General features: G+C 37.7%; 1 protein-coding gene across 4 annotated transcripts in view; it reads left to right on the forward strand.

Annotated features, from left to right (window-relative positions):
• The first annotated feature begins 2,311 nt into the window (after window positions 1-2,311).
• Window positions 2,312-6,490, forward strand: part of LOC137994809 (uncharacterized) — an 8,544-nt gene continuing 4,365 nt past the window's right edge. For 2 of the 4 annotated variants that reach the window (XM_068840404.1, XM_068840403.1), the window contains exons 1-3: window positions 2,312-2,479; window positions 4,371-4,423; window positions 5,644-5,777. The gene's annotated coding sequence lies outside the window, so the exon portion shown is untranslated. Of the gene's footprint in view, window positions 2,480-2,760; window positions 3,141-4,370; window positions 4,424-5,643 lie in introns of all 4 variants that reach the window. The other 2 variants (XM_068840405.1, XM_068840401.1) reach the window with 2 other exon arrangements.

Here is a 6,490-nt window from a genome sequence, read left to right on the forward strand (position 1 = left end):
TTATACGATATGGATGCGGGTGCTCTCGTGGTGTGGAAGGTGGGGCTAAACAATAGAATACAGGGCCACTTGTGGTTACATGTTAGATAGAGCTTTCTATACCAGAACCTTCTGATCTGCAAAGGTATGTTTTCACAACTCTATGGTTTAAGCTATTCATGGTGCCGAAGGTTAAAAGAGCACTACCAACAAAACAGACTTTCCCAAAGGATCCACCACAACAGCAAGCGCTTACCTCACACTTTCACCCTAAGCAATCGCGGCGACAGTTACAGTTAAAAACTATTTGAAGCGCAACAAAATAAATAAATATAGATAACAAGCATGAATTCGATGCAAATCGATGAGATCAAACAAGAAACACCATATGACGCATAACTATCTCGAGTGGAGACCGGTCGTTTCGCCTACAGCGTCGATTCCCCTACACACTTAAAGTGGATTCGCCTACACTAGTAAAGTCGATTCACCTACATATTGTTTTGCGAACTCATTGATAAAAGCTCACGTGTAACACAAAACATTCATGTTCAACTCCGGAGTGGACAGTGATAGGGTCTTGGACAAAAGCCACTGACAGTAAGCACTTGCACAGCTATCAAAATATTAAGGTACTACACTTCACTTAACCAAACACACTGTGATTACTGATTACATTTACTCGGATAAACACAGTAAGCGCTCCTTACAAACGCTTGCGCAGCACTTACCGAAGCAGGTGAGATTTTTTTCATTTCAATAGGACATTGTTTCGAGACTTTATGGTCGCTTGCACAGCACTTACCGAAGGAGGTGAGATTTTTTCACTTTCAATAGGACATTGTTTCAAGACTTTAATTAAAGTTAACACCAACAATATCTTCCAATCACGAAGCTGCGATTTCGATCCGTCTTGATCGGGCGTTGTGGTATAAAAGCGCTGTGATTTTTGTTCAATCCATTCCACTAACCTTCTCAGAATAGTCTTGATCGCGACGGCTCTTATTGGATATGAACAGCTATTATTGTTTATTTTGCGCTGAAGAAGTAACCTCAAGACAAGAAGCACTCCTATGTGATGGTTGCGACAGATGGCAACATCGGCGATTCTAGACTGGCATTACAAGGGAACAGTAAAGAGAGGTAGTGAGATCAGGTCTAGAGGTTATTTGGCGATGCCTGTCTTGCAGCGCCAGTTCAACCCCAATTGCTGAAAGTACAAGACTCAGCTACGACGATATGGACGCCTTCGACATTCCGGCGTCATTTGAGATAGACAATGAACAAACAGGGACAAACAGGTATGGGTACTTTTTCAATTTGCAAATTAGCCGTGCGCCACAATTACGCAATGGAGTTTGATTATATATTGTCTTAGTGCGCTAAGAATGTTCAGTTCTTGTTTGTAGGCGAGTTACGCTTTTAGAGAACTACTATTTCGTCAAATTTTCATGAAATTCTAACACGGGGTTCCTTAGAAAACATTTCATTTCCATTGAAAGAACCAGTCACAAATTTTTGGTCAAATGATCGATAGTATTTGCTACAACCCTAGCCCGTGCTTAATAGCATCACCAACAGAATCTGTAAAGCACACGCTAAATGCAAATAAATTTTGGTGTTTACAAATTGACATTATTAACAAAGTTTACAGAGCAACAGCAGCAACTAAAATAAAACTTAAATAAATAGTAAACAAATAAGTGAATAGACAGAACAAAAAGGATTCACAAGCTGTATTGATAGAAATTACATGATTGTTACAAATTTATAAGCTTTTGATTATTTCAAGAATTGAAGAAGGCATAAGGTAAGCATTTTCTTCTTGATTTTCGAACACAAAAACGGGTCTCCTCACCATTCTCCTCGCAGCTCCCCTACCAAAATTTTCCCTCGCCGGTAAACAATCCAACAAGGCTTGTATCGGTTATTGATTTGCCTCGCGGGCAAACAATCAGGCAACACTTGCATCGGTTATTTATTTATTCATTTGTCAGTGTGTAGGCGAATCGACGTTACTTATGTAGGCGAATCGACTTTACGTGTGTTGGGAAATCGACTTCAGTGTAGGCGAATCGAATGTCCTTGCCTGACAAATTGTTGATGAAGGTTCCAAAAAGTCGAATGCTAAATCGTAATTTTATGCGACAATCAGACATAAAATCAAATATTACCTGCTTTTAGTTAAGGCTTACCTTCTTAAGTTGAGTTATTATCCGTATTCCTTGCTTTGGATCAGCATAAGGAGTAAAGCAACTGAGAATGGCAAGCCCGCGAAAGAGACTGCTGACCACAAACTGAAGGGTTCTCGTTTCCCGCCGATTCACACGGCGAGTACTGGCTATCAGCCGTAAAAATGATACCCATCGTACCGGCTGTAAGCCGATCATCGTATACTATAGTACCACTTGTTTCTCATTTGTATAGAATTCTGGGAATGCTGTTATGAGTACATTCTGTTTTGCCTCGATTGTGTTAAATAGCAATCTTGTATAGCAAGGTAAGCTCATTTTTTAAGCTCAAGTGAGATAGATTAGGGTAAAGCATAAGCTACTTTCGCCGTCGGCGGGTTTATGGGCCGCTAAGTATTTCGATCAACATGTCGATCTCTTCCTTACTTGTTCGGCGACGTACTTGCTGGGATTTCTTTTGAAGTCCATTCTTAATGTTGTTCCACTTCCACGCCACTAAGGGGAAATCAAGGCTCAAGTCAGTGTAAGGTATCATAAAGAAGATGTAGTAATACCAAGACAACATTGCCTATAAGTTGTGATGCTGTAGGGGATTCTTGCGGCACCTGTGGAGGCACCAGTGTAGTGGTCGGTGAAACTCAGGATCACCCAGCAACGGCTGATGATCAAGGTGACGGTTCTTTTTGCTCCGATTTACATATGGGGAGTGAAGGTGAAGAGGAAGGGGACACTGTTCATTTGCAAAGACTTCGTAGAGCTGAAGAGGCTTGGTCAAAGGTGCGGGAGACCGCACTACTTACCACCCTCGAAATTGAAGGATCGTTCTTGGAATCACGTTTTTTCCGTGCTTGTGCTGCTACTTGTCGCTGCCTTGATTGTGGTCCCTCAATCTCAATGAGCTTATGCGAGTCTTGTGCAGTAGAAAAACACAAGACACTTCATATATTCCATCATGTCGAAATTTTAAAGGTGAGAAATTGCATTATTATACGTCGTAAGTAGTACGTATATGCTTGAACACATGTACGAACTCAGGCTTCCTCTTTGATATGCTGTGCACACTAATATTTCTTTCTTTACTTAGACAATGTATGAACCAGTTAAGTCCTTTAATATTCTGGTCGGAGTATTGCAGACTCCTCTAAATGTAAAGTAATTTATTATTGCTTTTAAAATTGCCAAAAATAATGAAAGTGCTGATTAATAGTGTATTAAGGGTGCAGAAATGAAGATGCATGTTGGGGAGCTCAGGGTACTGTTCCACTATACGTTTGTTGTAGGAGGAAAATTTGTTATTATGGTCTCACACATGTATGTCCCAGGTTTCTCAAAGGCCATTCTGATCCTCCTTTCTCCTCGACTTCAGAGATCTCCAGTTAAAGAAGGCATTGTCCAACCTATGCTTTCAAAATGCACAAGTTACCTATTGGGCTGCTGCTTCTATTGATTCATCTGTAATCTCCTTGTTGTTTGTTCTCAGTTCTGTCTTCTATAGTGGAAGTACTGTATCCAACAATAATATTGGTCTCAGGCATGAAAGCTAAGCTCTATCTTTGGTTGTGGCTGAAAAAGTGCAAAGACTGTGTAGTAAAGAGCTCACAGTCTTGTTTGCGTTAGTGATGTTATTCTTCACATATTCATGCTGGCGTAATCATGCAAAAGATAGATGCCAATATACATGTTAATATCGTCTGCTTCCTAGACCTGGTCATGAAGTTTTTAATCAACGAGAACCAACTCAAAGTGGGTGGTAGTGATCTGAATGAAATAAAATAATATGAACCCTTGATAGTAACCCCTGCATGTAATTGTCCATTCTCACTTAGTTGAAGACGAGTTTTCTTTGTGACTGATGTAAACAGCCATCAATCAATAATTTCTTACAATGAAATGTCCTACTCATGTAATTATTAACTGGCCCTACAGTACCACTGGTCAGTTAATTTTTAAATGATAATACCCAGGGACTACAAACTATATGCTCTATTAGCGGGTCAGTCTCCTACTGGATTTTTCTTATTAACTAAAGCACCATTTGAATATTTAGGGTCAATTGATTTTGTGCTTTGAATAATAAATATCATTATCGTAAGTGAGCTGGCTTAGTTCTGTGATAACTAATGTAAAGTCAACTCACTTTTTTTATACTTGACTCAAGTGCATTATTTTTTTTTACCTTTTGTTATTAAATTTCTGCAGAATCAACGCAAGTTATACCCAGTGTGATAATTGACAGTTTTAAAGAAATTCAGGTAATTTGTAAATATCAAGACATGAGCATGATTGCAAGATTTACTTAGTAAACAGTAACTTCTTGTATATTGTACAGCCGGTATTTCTCAGCTTTTGGCCTTCTTTAGGGGCAATATTTAGAAAATTGTAGAAGTTTAAAGGTGTATTTCAGTCCATACTGCACACTCTCTGTTTTGGTTTCATGCAAGAATTATAATCTGCAACTACCTACATGTATGTGACATAACTTTAAAATGTGCATTGCATTAATGGCTGTTGGTGTGGATGCCTGAAGCTCATTGTTACTGATAAGAATAGTTTATTACTCCTATTGCACAGTTTCCATAAGAATGTTCAATTGTGCACTACATTAAATTGTCTATAACTAATAAAAATAAATTTACATAGATAAGAACAATAGAGTAAAATGCAATAAGCATTTTAAAAAGCGTACATGTAATTATCTGTACAAACTAAAATTGAAATATATTTACAGTAGCTAGAAAAAGCCAACTTAAAAAAGTTGCGTGCTCTTCAAAAGCCTTTTAAAACCCTCAACAGTACTACAGCTGTACTACCAGCCATTCGTATGTTGGATGGTACTGTAACTCATTCCATAGTTTAGGCACATGAAGCTGGGAAAGCAAGATCCTCGAGAGTTGCTAATGATCAAAAATTATTTATCATGAATCTTCCCACATTCTTTGGATGAATTAGTTGATTAGTTTACAATCTTCAAGTCTGATCAAAAGTAGAGAATCATCATAGGAATTTGCAAATTATGTAACCTGATTGTTGTTGCAAAATCTAGAAATCAAAGGATTTAGGTGTTATTATATAATATTAGGGCAACCCTACAACCCGGAATCCGGAATCACAGGTCATTGTTTTACCAATACAGAGAGTAGAAATTATCCTAAACATTCATAAAAGCTAACCTTAGGCCTAATTAGGCCAAAACAAATGTTTTAAGGCCTAAGGTTAGCTTTTATGAACGTTTAGGATAGTTTTTACTCTCTGTATTGGTAAAACAATGACCTGTGATTCTGGATTCTGGATTCTGGATTCCCGGTTTTAGGTTGCCCATTATATTACTTTTAAATGGTTATTGAAAGTCAATTTTTAATTAAAAACATGCCATTAAGTAAAATGTAAATTAGTTGCACAACTGAGGAGTAAGTCTGATGCTTGTTACTATCCTTCTCAATTAATGTTTCTTTGGCTGATGTTCACATTGCAGAAAAGTTTGTCAATTAATGAATTCCTCGATCCAACTTGAAGATAGTCATCACCATTATTGTTGGGAGTTACAAGTTTAATTGGCAGTCGTTGACCCAGTTAGCTTGTTTTAATTATCATTGCTACGGACATGTGGTGAGTTCCTAGCTGGAAATGCCATTCGATCAAGGTCTTGGTATTTAGCTTTAAGTGAGACAGCCATATTTAGTAGAGCTTGCCATCATGAATTCCCCAAGAGGTGCATCAATATGAAGCATGGTGAGCAAATGCAGTGCCAATGAGTTGTATACACAATGTGTTATGTAAATGTATTTGAATAGCACATCTGGTTTCTTGTTACCTTTTTGACAAATGAACCAAAAATGTGGAGAAAATTTCAACTATGCACGCATCATGTAGTTTCCATTCTTTAGTGAATTACATGTACTAAGGTGTTTGTGGACCATGATTTTTGCTGAGAATTACGGCTTAAATGCTCAATTATAACTATTTTGTTGTTGTCAGACATGTTTTGCACATTCTTTTATGCTATCCAGACTTGCATATCCAGTGTGGTTCTCAACTATCTCTTTGATAACATCATACTTATGTATTTTAACTTATTATACAGTACACGGTTATTTTGCTACGGTTTATAGTTATTTTTATAGTTATTTTGTTACAGAGATGAAGGGCATGAGACAGACACTTTTTTGGTTTTTAAAGTATTATTGAACTATATGCTAAACCTAAGTATACATGTATGAAGCTCGGTTGTTGTACTAAATATCTTTCACGCGATAGTGAACTACCACGTGACACACTTCAGTGATGAAGACTGATGGATTTGGTCGAAATGTCTGTTAATA

The sequence above is a fragment of the Montipora foliosa genome, chromosome 3 (genome assembly GCF_036669935.1).
Source record: "Montipora foliosa isolate CH-2021 chromosome 3, ASM3666993v2, whole genome shotgun sequence".
In the NCBI taxonomy this organism is placed as follows: Eukaryota; Metazoa; Cnidaria; class Anthozoa; order Scleractinia; family Acroporidae; genus Montipora; species Montipora foliosa.